Source organism: Brassica oleracea, chromosome C2 (assembly GCF_000695525.1).
Source record: "Brassica oleracea var. oleracea cultivar TO1000 chromosome C2, BOL, whole genome shotgun sequence".
NCBI lineage: Eukaryota > Viridiplantae > Streptophyta > Magnoliopsida > Brassicales > Brassicaceae > Brassica > Brassica oleracea.
Genome location: NC_027749.1, coordinates 30,250,666 through 30,266,510, shown reverse-complemented (window position 1 = coordinate 30,266,510; position 15,845 = coordinate 30,250,666). Strand labels below are relative to the sequence as shown.

General features: G+C 40.2%; 1 long non-coding RNA gene across 1 annotated transcript; it reads left to right on the top strand.

Moving 5' to 3' along the window:
- The first annotated feature begins 11,649 nt into the window (after positions 1–11,649).
- LOC106325359 lies at positions 11,650–12,799 on the top strand. Its single transcript, XR_001266876.1, has 3 exons — positions 11,650–12,000; positions 12,086–12,133; positions 12,300–12,799. It is a non-coding gene; the product is annotated as an uncharacterized LOC106325359 (long non-coding RNA).
- The last annotated feature ends 3,046 nt before the right edge of the window (positions 12,800–15,845 follow it).

The window sequence follows — 15,845 nt, the reverse complement described above, 5'->3', positions numbered from 1 at the left end:
GTCACTAGTCAACTCGATTTCCCCTCCAATAAGTAAGGTCTGCCCACAAAAGGAAGAAGTGCTCGAAGTCCCGGTCGACGAGTCGGATCCAAGTAAAGTGCTACGAGTAGGCGCCTATCTATCAGACGAGATGCAGCATACTATCCAGGATTTCCTGAAGCAAAACTTGTCTACCTTTGCTTGGTCAATGTCTGACATGCAAGGGATCGACCCGTCCATCATGACTCACGAGTTGAACGTAGATCCGAATATTAAGCCCATCCGACAAAAGAGACGAAAGTTGGGTCCCGAAAGATCCAAAGCAGTCGTCGAGGAAGTCGAGCGCTTACTAAGCGCGGGCTCGATAACGGAAGTCCGTTACCCGAAATGGCTCGCCAACCCAGTGGTCGTCAAAAAGAAAAATGGCAAGTGGCGCATGTGCGTCGACTTTACCGACCTCAACAAGGCCTGTCCAAAGGATAGCTATCCGCTTCCGAACATCGACAGACTCGTTGAGTCAACTGCCGGCAATGAAATGCTCACATTTATGGACGCTTTCTCGGGATACAACCAGATTATGATGCATCCGGATGATCGAGAGAAGACGTCGTTCATAACCGATCGAGGAACCTACTGCTACAAAGTGATGCCTTTCGGGCTGAAGAATGCCGGAGCGACGTACCAGCGACTTGTCAACCGTATGTTCGCTAAACAGCTTGGTACAACAATGGAAGTTTACATCGATGATATGCTCGTCAAATCAATCCGAGCAGACGACCACCTAACGCACTTACGGGAGTGTTTTGACATCCTAAACACGTACAAAAAGAAGTTAAACCCAACCAAGTGCACTTTTGGCGTGTCGTACGGAGAATTCCTTGGCTACATAGTGACACAGCGGGGAATTGAAGCAAACCCGAAGCAAATATCAGCCGTCCTCGACCTACCCAGTCCGAGAAACTGCCGAGAAGTCCAACGACTAACCGGTTGAATCGCAGCACTCAATCGTTTTATCTACTGGTCCACCGACAAATGTCTCCCCTTCTACGATCTCCTCCGAGGAAATAAGAAATTCATCTGGGACGATAAGTACGAAGAGGCTTTTAATCAGCTCAAGCACTACCTGACGACGCCTCCGATCTTGGCAAAGCCAGACATAGGCGACGTTTTATCTCTCTACATTGCGGTTTCATCTGCCGCAGTCAGCAGTGTACTAATCAAGGAGGACCGAGGAGAACAACGACCCGTTTTCTACATGAGTAGAAGGATGACCGGACCAGAAACCCGGTACCCGACACTTGAGAAGATGGCCTTGGCCGTCGTCGAATCAGCGAGGAAACTTCGTCCCTATTTTCAGTCACACTCGGTAGAAGTTCTTACCGACCAGCCGCTCCGAACTGTTTTTCAAAACACGAACAGAGCTGGTCGTCTTACCAAGTGGGCGATTGAACTCGGAGAGCTTGACATCACTTACAAATGTAGAACAGCCGCTAAGGCTCAAGTCCTCGCCGATTTCCTCGTGGAGTTATCTCTGGAACTTGCCCAAGATTTAGAAACATCAGATTCAACCTGGATCCTTCATGTCGACGGTTCCTCGACAAACAAAGGTTCAGGAGCAGGAGTTCAACTTCAATCACCAACGGGAGAACTCATTCGACAATCGTTCAGCTTTGGTTTCCCGGCATCAAACAACGAGGCAGAATACGAATCGCTCATCGCCGGCCTTCGTCTTGCGAAAGCAGTCAAAGCTAAGCGACTCAGTGCGTACGGCGATTCACAGCTCGCTGCCAGTCAGTTCAGTGGTGACTATGATGCGCGCAACGATAGAATGGACGCTTACTTCCGAGTCGTACAATCGTTAGCTAAAGAGTTCGAATTCTTCGAACTCACAAAGGTTCCTCACGGAGAGAATATATGTGCCAATGCATTGGCAGCACTCGAAAGCAAGCTCCGCGATCAAGTCAAAAGGACTATTCTGATCCATCGAATCGAGAAACCGAGCATCGACATCTTAACGGAGGCAGATAACTTCGTCTCTACGGAATCCGAAACAACGCCCCTATCTCCGACCAATGACGACTCCGATATGACAGACCAAGATCGGTTGGTACCAGACTGGAGAACTGAGTTCATCCAGTATCTCATTAACGGCACGCTTCCAACTGACAAGTGGGCCGCGAGACGACTAAAGAGACGCAGCGCGCACTACGTCATCATGGAAGAAGAACTCCACCGGATAACAGCTAGCAAGGTCCTCCTCAAGTGCATCTTTGGCGAGCAAACGCAGATAGTGATGGCCGAGACTCACGAAGGAGCAGGTGGCAACCATTCCGGAGGCCGAACACTAGCCTTAAAAATTCAAAACTTAGGATTCTTCTGGCCAACCATGAACACGGATTGCGAAGCGTATGCTCGACGATGCGACAAATGCCAAAGACATGCTCCGAGCATTCATAGCCCAACTGAGCTACTGCGAACTTCCGCGGCTCCGTATCCATTTATGCGATGGGGGATGGATATCATCGGACCAATGCCGAATTCCCGCCAACGCCGCTTCGTGTTGGTACTAACTGATTATTTCACCAAGTGGATTGAAGTAGAAGCCTTCGCACAGGTTACAGAGAAGGAAGTCCGCAGCTTTGTTTGGAAAAACATTATTTGTCGTCACGGTCTACCGTACGAGATCGTGACGGACAATGGAACACAGTTTATGTCTGGAAATTTCAAAGATTTCTGTAGCAAGTGGAACATCCGACTAAGCCCCTCAACTCCGAGGTACCCTCAAGGAAACGGACAAGCAGAATCCTCAAATAAGATTATCATCGACGGAATCAAGAAGCTCCTTGATCTCAAGAAGGGATACTGGGCCGACGAACTCGACGGCGTCCTCTGGTCGCATAGGACGACTCCTCGAGGAGCAACAAAATCTACCCCCTTCTCTCTCGCTTACGGGATGGAGGCAATGGCTCCGGCTGAGGTCAACGTAACAAGTCTCCGCCGATCCAAGATGCCTCAGCACGTTGAGCTTAACCAAGAGATGCTGCTAGATGCCCTAGATGAACTAGAGGAGAAACGCGACCAAGCCCTCCTTCGGATCCAGAATTACCAAAATCAAATCGAGAGCTACTATAACAAGAAGGTCCGCTCGCGCCCTCTTGAGCTCGGTGATCTGGTCATGAGAAAAGTCTTCGAAAACACAAAAGAACCCAATGCCGGAAAGCTCGGCGCGAATTGGAAAGGACCATATAAGATCACTCGAGTCGTCAAACCAGGAGTATACCGACTCGAGACTTCCCGCGGAGAGGCAATCCCACGAGCTTGGAACTCCATGCATCTTCGTCGTTTCTACTCATAAAATGAGTAAACTTGCAAGAACGAGTAAATGATCTACATCACCTTATACTCGTTCAAAAAAAAAAAAAAAAAAAAAAAAAAAGGATGCACCCTAGGGTCACTTCTACTCGTCCAAGTAAATAACTACCAAGTCACTTTTACTTGAACTAAAACGAACTACGAAAGGCTTGATCCTCCTCGGAGGTACGTAGGCATCCCCTCTACGGGGTCCAGCCCTAACAAAACAAAAAAAAAAAAATCCTTTTTACTTATCTCATTTTTCCTCGAGCAAAATAACGAGAGTAAAAAAAAATCCGAGCAAACGATGCTAGCCCCTTAACTCGAAAGCGGCGCACGAGCACTTGCCCCAATCAATCGAACGTATCCTGATCAGATATCGAACGAAGGGAAAAACAGAGTCACCGATGCTTCTCGCATTGACCAATTCACGAGCGAAATTTCCAGATCTTATCACAAATCGAAGAATAATGAGTTGGCCGACCAAATTTCTCTCGATTACTGTGTAGCATCCGGATACCTTTTCCTCGGAAACTTAATAAAATTCTTGTCTTAATTTTACCCGACTAATCGTAAACAAGATTGGTGGGGTTAAGTTATCAAGCAACGAATTACTTCAAAATCAGTTAAGTCATTTGTGCTCGTTCGCAATGCACTTAGGATGAAAATAATTGATAAAAATACGAAGTCTTAACGAAAAAAGGGAACTATTCCAATACCGAACAACAAGACCTATCAAGGTCGATTATACAATACAAAACAGAAATTCAAGGGCTTCCACGAGCCTAGAACAAAATAAAAAAGAAACAGAAAGCTATAACAAACAGTGGGTCTTCATCCGTCAATGACGGGGGATCTTTGCTCACCGCACTATCTTTCTCTCCGGGACCCAAGTTACGACCAAAAGTTAGGACCGGTGGGTCCTCGTTCACCGTGGAAACGCCTTCCGGACGACCCACAGAAACGCCGTCTTCCTTCTAAAGCTCTTCAGAAGAAGACGTCGAAGAACTTAGATTTTTCGACGCCTTCGCAGGAGAATCAGTCAGGACAATGGTAGGCACAGTTCCATCCTTCGGAATGACCGCATCTATCGACGTTTGCTTCGTGCGATCGGCATCCTGATCAGCGCGCTGGGTGGAAGATCCAGCGGTTTGGGCGGTTTCCTTCATCTGATCTTCGGAAGGTGGATCTCGATTAACGCGGGGAGTTCGGAGAGCAATAGCGGCTTCAGAGTCGATTAAATCAACATTCAATCCGAACGGATCGATCTGCCGCCAAATCTCGTCGATTAAGAACCGAGATTCCAACACCAGCGGAGAAAGGCGAAGATCTTCCTCCGAAATCTCCTTAACCTCAAGACGAGCTGCTTCCCGCTCGTAATGCTCCTCTTGCCCACCAAAAGTCTCGATAATCTCCTGCGGGATTTCAGTTCCCGCATCCTTGATCGGCTGGAGACATCTCCTCGTCCTGAAAGCTTGGCCTTGCAGGCATCGAGCCTCTTCGTACTTGTCCCTTCGCATTTCACGAAGAGAAATCCGATGAAAGCGTTTTTCGGCCTTAGCAATCATAGTGATCATCACGCGGATCCTCTCATGCGTGACTTCGTACCTGCGAGACTTCCGAAATCTATTCATCTCTTCTTCGTACTTCAGCGACTCCGCGGCCCTTGCCTTCTCCAACTCAGCCTTTTCCTTTACCACCTTGTCCAGCACCAGCTTGAGGTTCTTCATGGACTCTTTGCACATTTGCAATTCCACCGGATCAAACGTCCTCGTCTCGTCGAACGCTTTTCTGAGGGCTTTTTCCCGAGTAATCGCATCAGACTTGTCTCACAACGCAATTCGGAGAGCTTCCTCAGTTTTCTTCCTAGCGTCCTCACCCTCACGAACCTGCTCTCTGGTTTGCTTTAACGCCGTGTCGTACTTCTCAACGAGTACGTTCCAATCGCCTTGACTCTGATCAGGGCATAACAATGAAAAAGTTAGACAAGATATCAAGAACAAAGAACTAAGTAATGGAAAAGCACAGGCAAACGCTTACTTTAACCGACGAGCAAGCGGCGTGTTCATACTCATCCTTGAAAAGGAGATCCCCTACCGGAGGAAGCTGGTCGGGACCGCCCTTAACCAACTGCAGCAAGCGAGCACAATCTCCCGGGTAACAGGCTAACGGAAGCTCGCGATTGAACTCAAACTTGAACTCATCCTCCGGGGTTTCCTTGGGGCATCCGGACACGCGGGTCTCAGATCCCTCCGTAATATGAGCTGAGGAATCAGCCATCAGGCGGCCTGGCTGTCCCTCGGAAGCTGGCAATTTACTCGGAACCTCCGAGATGCCCCAATCGCCCGTCGTGACTTCACGAGATCCTCCTTCTGTCGTCCGACCCTCTCGTCTCCGCCGACGCAAGGCGATGGTCTCGTTCTCATCGTCATCCGAGGTTCCAGCCTCGGGAGTAGCATCAGGGACCAAGGCCTGAAGTTCCTCCTCACAAACCGAGGATGGTCGGGGCAAGGAGGAATCTTTTTTCTTCATCTTTTTCTTCATCTTTTTCTTCATGGGAGTGTCTTCTGCAGGCGGATCCCCAGCCTTCCTCTTCTTCCCACCCTTCTTGGAGGAGTCATCCACATCGGTTTGCTCCACCTCATTCGACTCCTTCCGAGCCTCCGTGTTTTTCTTCTTCTTCTTTGAGTTCTTCCCCTGAGAAGAACCGCCGGTAGGTGCTTGCTCGGCGGTAACAGGAACAGCGTCAGTAGTCTCCGGCCCCGAAGGACCAACCTTACTCCCAGAAGTACCCCTTCTGGCACCTAACTTCCCGGCCACGATGAGACTAAGATCTGGCAATTGCTTCATGGATCTAGCTCGATTAACTTCTTTCTGCTCGGCTCGAGTAAAAAGCGACAATCTCTTTGTCGTTGACCGATTAACGTGAGGGAATGAGTCCGAGATCCAATCCTCTGCAAAAAGAAAGAAAAAGGAAAATTGATAAGTTATCGAACGATCACTCGGAAATAAAGAAGGAAAAAGTGGGGGCTCACGGTTGGCGATTCGATCGATAGATCTGCAGATCCTATCCCGCGTAAAATTCTCCAAATGATCTTGTTTCTGCAATGCAACGGTTCGGGCACTCGTCCTCCAATCCTCGGGGTAGGTGGCAATATTCGGATGACCAACTGCCAAAAAATAAAAAGACAACGACAAACACAAAATATCAGATAAGTACGCGCAACAGTCATCATTAAATCAGTATGCTATACCCATCTCCGCATTCCAAAGAACACGACAGCTAGATCTCGGCGGTTCCTCAAACGCCGACCTGTTCGACTTCACGTAGAAGTATGAACGCTGCCTGTCTGAGGTTTTGGTCGGATACCCGGTAACCACGTTGTAGTTTGGACGCATCCTCGTCGAGACTAGCCCGTCATCAGAGATTGAGACTGAAGTCAGTTCCTCGAATGACCTCACGCTCAACGACGTCCCCGCTTCGGCCGCGATCACCGACAAAACAACCATCAGGCGAAGCGAGCCATTCATTAGCTGACTCAGAGCAACCCCTCTGCAGAACGCGTAGGCCGTGACGATTTGGGGAATCAGGAACCACAGCTTCGTATCATTTTGGAAGTACGACTCGTAGACACATTGGTAACCTCTTGGCGGGGACCAAGGCCTTTGGTTTTCCTTCGGGATTATAAACGAGACCCCATGCGCAGTGAGATCTCGGAGAATCGCCTCCACTGATTCTACAGTGGACTTCGTCTTCTCGACGTTTGGCCAATCCTGACCGTCGACAACGGAAGGACGCACCCACCAGGATTCCAGCGGACTCTCCCCCGCAAAAATATTTCTCGGATAATAGCTGATCGGAACGCACGAGATGTCAACTGCCTCTTGACCATCGTCATCACCCCGGAATTGTTCCCTCACCTCCGAGACGAGAAGACGCTGCGCCAGATTCATGCTCCCAGTATCCATCATCGCCTCGTGATGAATATCCTCCAGACCCTCGGACGAACCCCGACTAAGCGCTACCTCTTTCCCCTTTTGCCCACGAGTTAACTTTTGGGGAGACGACATCTCGATAATCGAAGTTCTAAACAAAGATTAAGAGAGAGAAAGAGGGTAGAGAGAGAAAGTACCTTGACGCTGCGGAGAAAAGTGAAAAGAAGTGAGGAGGGGTGCGCTATTTATAGAGGAGAGCAAGCGCTGGGATCAAGGCGTAATCATTACGCCTAATGAGGCCTGAATGGGCCTAAACCCAATTGGCGCGTGATAGACAGACGCGTCGATCCGCTTTCTCGACTGACAAGCATTTATTCCGCAACGCGTGATCGACAGATGCACAGGTTCACTTTCTCGGTTAAGAAGCATCGATCTAACGGTTCGATCCCTCAAGTAGATCCAGTTATTTGCTCGGATTGAGCTTTTTGTCCTCCGAACTAAAGACACCAAATTCATCGAAAATCGACCACTCGACCGTCAATGAACTGGGGGGGACTTACTGTTGGGGATGGATTTAACCCATCCACAAAGCCCATCGAACAAAAGGCCCAATCCAGTGAGCCGGATTATCATCGGCTCGGAAGCCGATGCTCGAGGCTTCGACTTAACCAAGGAATGCTTTTAGTCGAAGCGGAGAGCAAACAGAGCGCGATCGATCGACTAAGTAGCTCAGGGCGAGCATTCCCCTAATCAGGCCCGAAGGGCCGACAAGGCCCAATCAATTAAAAGGAGATTAGGTTAAGACGATCGAACAGACTATAAAAGGAGAGGAAAGCAAAGGAGAAAGTCATCAACACTTAGCTACACAAACTTAGCAGCGAGATTAGGGTTTATTGTCCGTACAATCATCTCTCTGCTATTTGTACTTTTCCGGTTTAAGCTCTCACGAGCTCCGGCTTGCCATTACTTTCTCCACCTTTGTAACCTCATCTCGAAATCTGATAAACGCCTCTGTTCGACCCATTTTTAGTATTTTTTACTTTTATCCGAGACCAAACTCACCTTAAACAAGACATGTGAGTTGCCGTTGGATTTCATCGCCACAGCTCAAGATATATCGACGGATATTTTCGGAGATTGTTTGGAAGTAAGTCTCGACGAACCAGTTAGCAATCTATATATGAGAAGAAAGAGATACGAAACGATAAAGAAGACATTCATAATTCATTGATGAGGGTACAGGGTAACGGAGATTAGAAGAAAAAAACAAATTGACGAAGACGAAGAGTCGGGGAGATTAACTTGCTCCGAATGTTAGGGTTACACAATAGTGGGCTGTATGTGGGCCAAAAGTAAATACGATTCGGTTTGCAATTTTTTAACCCAAATGAACTGAAGTTTTAGTTTTTCGGTTACGTTTGATTAAATTTTGGATAATTTTGGTTCTATTTCGAAATTATAATTATTTTAGTTCGCTTGATTATTCGAATCAAAATATAGTATAAATCTATTTAATATAAAATTTGAAAACGAAGTACGGGTTTGCCCAATCAAGCTAAACCAATAACTGAGCTAATTGTGAAAATGTGCTAATAGGGATGAATATTCGGATACTCTTCTGGATTCTGTTTGAATCTTTGGGTTTCGAGTTTTTGGGGTTAAATATTTCAGCCCCACTCGAGTATTTACAAATTTTGGTTTGGATTTGGTTCAGATCCTTACGGATTCGGTTCGGGTTTAGATAAAATATTTTTAAAAATTTTAAACTCATATATACTTTAAATTTCTCAAAATTTAAAAATAAAATAACATCAAGCATATAAATTTGAATAATGTATGCCAAAATACACAAAATTTGTATACAAATTGGTTTGTCTTGAATATTTAGATGCATAATCAATAGATAATTCAAGTGTTTTACGGTTTTGAATATTATTTAGCCATTTTATATATTTATTTTTGACTATTTGTATATATTTTCAAGTATTTTGGATAGTTTCAAAATAACTTATATATTTGGATATTTTGGGATATCAAATCTAAAAGTAATTAATATACTTGAGTATTGTTGTGTCTATTGCAGAGAGAAGGATGAAAGCAAAGATCATTTGTTTTTCGCTTGCCCATATACCTTCACAGTATGGATGAATGTTGCAGAGAAATTACTTGGTGCAGCGATAACACCGGACTGGGAAGATACAGTCACCTCCCTGTTACGCCCGAACAGGAACAGACTCGATGCTATACTCCTCCGCTTAGTGTTCCAGACAGCCATTTATGTGTTGTGGAAGGAGAGGAACTCAAGAAGGCATGGAGGTGTGTCTGCACCTGTGGATACGACTACTAAGGCCATTGGGAATCAGGTCAAGAATCTAATCTCGTCAATGAAGTATATGGGAAACCACAAGCTGAGGGGGCTACTAGTGAGATGGTTTACTGTCTACACATATTAAAATTTATCATTCTTTTATTCTTTACACATTAGAACAATAGATCATCTTTTGTAAATTCCTTTCCACCTTTGATCAATAAATTTGATATTTAATCAAAAAAAAAATATACTTGAGTATATAAATATTTTCGGATATATTAGAATAACCGGAATATCTTGGTTTGATTCCGGTTTGATTCTGGTTCTCTAAATACCAAAATTTGAATCCGTTCAGATATTTAACCAGTTTTCATTCGGGTTTGGTACTATTTTTATGGATCGGAATCGGTTCATACGATAAGGATTTTTTATCCAACCATATGCTTACTGGTTAAAAAACAATATTATCTAACATGAATCGAAAGCCAAAACTTTTCGGTTTGGTTCAGTTGGTATTTTGTTTTCTGTTCAAAAGCGGCAAGCCTAACATCTATATATATAAAGTAGTGTTCTCTCCCTCCTGGTTGAGACACGTCAGCGTCACGTCATTAAGTCGGATCCTCACGAGTTGACACGTGTCCCTTACCACAATACGCTGCGTTTCACATATATCAATTTCCTTTCACTTCTCACGTATTGTTGATTGGCCTTGACGGACTGCAAACTTCATTAATTTTTGGGTACAAATTATTGTGCTTATCAAAGAAGGTCAGAGGTTGCCTGTTGTTTACATTCGTATTCTTCGATACAGTCGTCTAGCGTTCTTCGTTTCTTCAAAATCCGATTAGGTCAAACTCCAATGGAGGTTCTGGGATATTGCATGTGTTAAATATTTGTGTAGATCTCTGTGTCGGTTTCCTTCCTGTCTCCGACTCATCGCCTATAATATGTTATGGAATTAAGTGGTTCATCACCATCAACAGCCATCTTTAATCCTTGGACCCACACCATCCATGATAAACCTCACCTATAAAAAGGTTAAGTTTTCTTCCCACAGACATCACCCTCATCAACGTTTCAGATTCATATCATTAATTAATTTGTTCACTAATGGTTTTAATGGCTATTTCCTCTCATATTTATATGTTGTAAATCTCATAAAACTTTCACTTCCACAATTATGTTTGAAAGGGATTCATCTTCATCTTTACATGCCCCACAATTGAAAGGGCTTTGTGTTGATGATTTCTGTTTGAATGTTATTATTTAATAGATCTACCAAGAACAAAACTTAGGTTCACCCCATAGGGTGAACTTTTAAATTCACCTCTCATTCTAGAACCAATCAAATTGCCACGTAGATAATTAATTAAAAAATATTAAATTTATTTTAAAATAACTAAAAAAAATAATGCTAATTTTAACAACGCTGACACCGCCATCTAAACCGTAAACCCGAAATCTTAATTTTTTAACCCTAAACCGTAATTCTAAAACCCAAACTCTATACCCTAAACCCAAATCCTAAACCCTAAAACCAAACTGTATATTCTAAACCCAAATCCTAGACCCTAAACCCAAACAGTAAACCTTAAATCCAAACCTTATACCCTAAACCAAATCCTAGACCCTAAACCCAAACAGTAAACCTTAAATCCAAACCTTATACCCTAAACCAAATCCTAGACCCTAAACCCAAACAGTAAACCTGGGTTTATGGTTTGGGTTTAGGGTTTATGGTTTAGGGTTTATTGTTTGGGTTTAGGGTATACAATTTGAGTTTAGGGTATATAATTTGGGTTTAGGGTATAGGATTTGGGTATAGGGTTTAGGGTTTAGGGTTTGGGTTTAGGATTTAAGGTTTAGGGTTTAGAATTTAAAATTTAGGGTTTACGGTTTAAGTAACGGCATCATCGGCATTAAAATTGGCATTATTCTATTTTTTTAGTTATTTTTAAATAAGTTTAATATTTTTTAATTAATTATCTACATGGCAATTTGATTGGTCATGGAAAGAGAGGTGAATTTAAAGGTTCACCCTCGGGGCGTGAACCTAAGTCTTGTTCATCTACAAATATTGCTTATCTTTTCTCTGTGGATTATGTTCTGCTTCAATCAAAAATATCTTATTCTTTGAATTTCGTTTCAGTCAGTGAGCTCGATGCGGCTTCTGATTACGGGGCAAGCTATTGACGGATACAGTGAACAAGATGATGAAATCAGATTTCTCGGTTTGTGGTAGTCTGATCGACGATGTGGTAGATCGAATAAATGATATTGTTTCCTCCATGGATGTGTCTGATGAACGCAAGTCGTGTCCTTTTGTTCTGGAAAGCACACAAAATCTCGACTCTCCCTTGAAAATTTGTGTCTTCTAAGGAAATGCTCCAGATGATGATGTAGACATGTGAAACCAGTCAAAGGTAAGGTACATCTGGTATTTGGTCTTATATGTTTCCTTCATCATTCGTTTTTAGTAAAGTGAATGTTTGGTTTATTGAACAGCAGATTCTTGCTTCAAATTCTGTGTGGAGTCTCTGATGCGAAAATCAAACAGTGAGTGAATTCATATTATGTTCAACATTCACTTTTTTTTTGGGTGAAGAGTTTAATAATGAGTACATGTTCTAATAAGCTGAACACTTCAAACTCTTCTTCAGGTGGTTATATTATAGATGAATTGATAATACTATGGATTCTGAATTCATGTCTTTATCGTCAGAAATATGAGGATAAAGTTGTCTCAATGATGGATCACAAAGGCGCCGTCAATTGTCAACACAGTTTGAGGGTAAATTTGTCTCGAGTATTATGACAAGGCTCATTAGGTTCTTTGTTATCTTTGAAGAAATTCTGGTATTGTGCCGATGAGCAGACAAGTCGATGCATCAGGTCTGGAAAATCAACATGGGGAATTGCCTGAGAATGAGTTGTTTTCAGGTTTCAAGACTCTTAAGTCCAGTCAGACTTCAAAGAGAGGCTTGGGATGCTTCCGTTGAGTTCATTATTAGAAATATTAAGGACCTTTAGATTCTTTAAATCAGACAAAGTCGCTGGTAAGTAATAATGGACCCGGGAGGTGGTTAAGTTAAGTTAGAGATGAGTAAGGTTATTGATGTTGATGATTAAAGAAACTGGCTTTTGTTTCTCTGTAACAAATAACTCTTTAGCTGAAGAATATTTGGAGATTAAAAATGTGTTATAATTGTAAAATTGAAAAGATTCATGGGCAAGTTATACACTTGAATCAAAAATATTTGTTTATAGTAAAAGAAAAAAAAACTCTACGGAGCCATTAACAAATCGTGACCACTTCTCTGTGTTTAAGTTTTGGACTGTTCTGTTTTTTTTTTGTTTTGGCTTGAACCATTTTGGCACCAAAAGTTATTTTCATTATACCGTAATGCAAGCGTGGTAAGACGTGACAGTTGTAAAATTCAGGCTTGGCCAACGATTTCTTTGTAAGTGGAAATAGGAATATATTGATAAACATGATCAGCTGTCTGGTTGAAATAATCTACAACCTTTAAAATTTCACCAAAAAAAAAACTACAACATTTTACGATAGTTTAAGATATTTTGTTATTTACTTTGTACTTATGGTTAGCCGCCTTGAAAACCACAACTAAATATTAATAAATAATCAAAAAATGTTTTCAGAAAAAAATCAGAAATCTAAAATATATAAAACAACTAAATTTGATGAAAAATATATTACTAACCCAAAATACGTAAAATAATAGAAATATAAATTTCTAAAATAAATAAACAGCATAGAATAAAAATATACGAACACAAATTTATGATATTACCTTTTTCATGTTTCATCAAACAAAATTAAAAGAAATAACAAGAAATTGATATAAATACCAGAACTAAAATTAATACATAGTAAGAACTAATATTCAAAAAGATATTCAACCTTTATTTTTAAAAGATATAAGTTTTAATAATTTCATACATATTAAAACATATTAATGTTAATTACTAATACATAAATTTTATAATTAAAAATATCTAAAACATTTTAACCAATCAATTTTTAATAAATACCTTTTAAAAATTTACAATTTATCAACTAAATAATTCGTTGAAAATGTAAAAAAATCTATCTTTCTGAAATTTTCTTTTAAACATGGATTTTTCCGAAGTGAATGGAATATATTTAAAACAATAAACAAAGAAACAATAATGAAAAATGTGCAAAATTAAGTTCGCAATATAATATAATTTGACAAAAATAATAAAAGTAAAATAAAATAGACAAATGAAAGGATTTATACCTTCAAAATACAAATATTTTTGATATAAAAATTTCAATAATTCTATTAAAATTTTCATTTATCACAATGAAATTTGAGATTAGATATCAAACTGTTCAACCAAAATGATGATAAAAACGAAGAAAATATATAACTATTTACACATAATATATAATCAAAACTTTTTAAAATAAAAATCAATATTAATTTAAATATTTAATCAAATGTTTGAAGAGATTATATTCTCATTTGTTTGGTTGTATATATTTTCCTAACCTATACAAATAAAATTAAAAAAAAAAGCTCAAATGATTAAAAATGAAACTTTCTTTACAGTAAACTTTGACTAATAAAAAAGTATACAGAAATGAGTATAATAAATATATAGTTCACGCTATAAATTATGATTAAAAGTTCTGCAAACAATGGAAAAGTTTTACTACCCGGGTAATGAAAATCCAAATAGTGTCTGTTTTAGTTCAAATGAAACTTTGGATCTTCTCAAAAAAACTAATTTCTACTAACGAGTCTTCCAAATCTTGACAAAAAAACATCTTGGTAACTAATTTTTTTGCAATCAAACCGGCGAATAGAACATAAATACCATTATGAATCTCTTTCTCCAAAATCTAAAATCATATGCTTAAGAGTTAAAGACCAAACAAGAAATCGTTCATATATGCTCATATTTGTTCCTAACAAACAATATAGTTTATTCTACCAAACCTCGGTGAGCACCAAGAACACCATTCCCAACACAAGAACACCATTTCCAACCCAACCAGATGGCTGATGTTTTGACTGCTAATTTCTCACCAAAGCTGACAGTTTTTTTTTGAAAATTATGTAAAGGATACAGCTAGCGAGAACCTAAAAAAAAGTCATATATATCAATTATTTGATACAAATTATTCAACATCAAATAGCATACAACTCAAAATTATGCTGTATAAGCAGAAATCCAAAAAAAAAATAAAAGTTACTGATAAATTAACCAACAGTTTAAATTAATAAGATAGCATATTTCAATTACCAAGCCCATAACATTCTCTTCATATGATCAACACTCTAATGGACAGTAAATACATGTAAAAATAATATATAAATATAACTGTATAGTTCTATTAGTCTGCTAATACCTAAACATGTAAAAAAATAACTAATATGTATAGTTTTCTATAATATAAATATATATTAAATATATACTATATTGGTTCAATTTTTATTTAATATACATCCTGGCCGTAGGGCGGACTGACCCTAGTTATATATATATATATATATATATACACATATATAGGCACGCCCCGAACTTAATAGATTGTTTTCGATTGTTTCAAAAAAAAGATAATTTTCGAAATCCTGTTATAAAACAAACTAGAGCTTGACCCGCACACCCGTGCGGGTGTTTCTTTTAGAATATATATAAACATTTTAAAACATAATAATTTAATTGTTGCATTTTCACTAATTTAGTTTATTTTATTGTTGAGACCATATATTGCAGTATCGTATGATGTTATGTAGTTATACAAATAATAATTGGATCCATGTATTAAATGTATCATGTCCTGTCAGATTTATATTAACATTTCTTTCATATATTATTATATGATTTAAATGTATTATTAATTTTATGATGTTTTGGGTAAAATTTTAAATCAGTTAAAAATATTTTATTAATAATAATTTTTACACTTATACATTTTGGACATGTTAGAAGTGCAATATCTAACTATATAAACAAAACTTGGATAATTAAAACATGCATGACAGAATTCACAATTCCATGGTTGTTTTTTCAACTTTCAACCGGTCTATATGTACTCACGGACACAATATGTTAATCATCTAATCACAATAAGACCGCTGTAAAATATCTCAAAATATTAAAATTTTACCTCAACTGCCGCCAAAATTTCAGAGATGGGTCTGACTTGAGTCTCATTCCAATCTTCATCTTGATGCTTAATCAACTTCTTGTCACTATTTCTCTCACAAAGAGC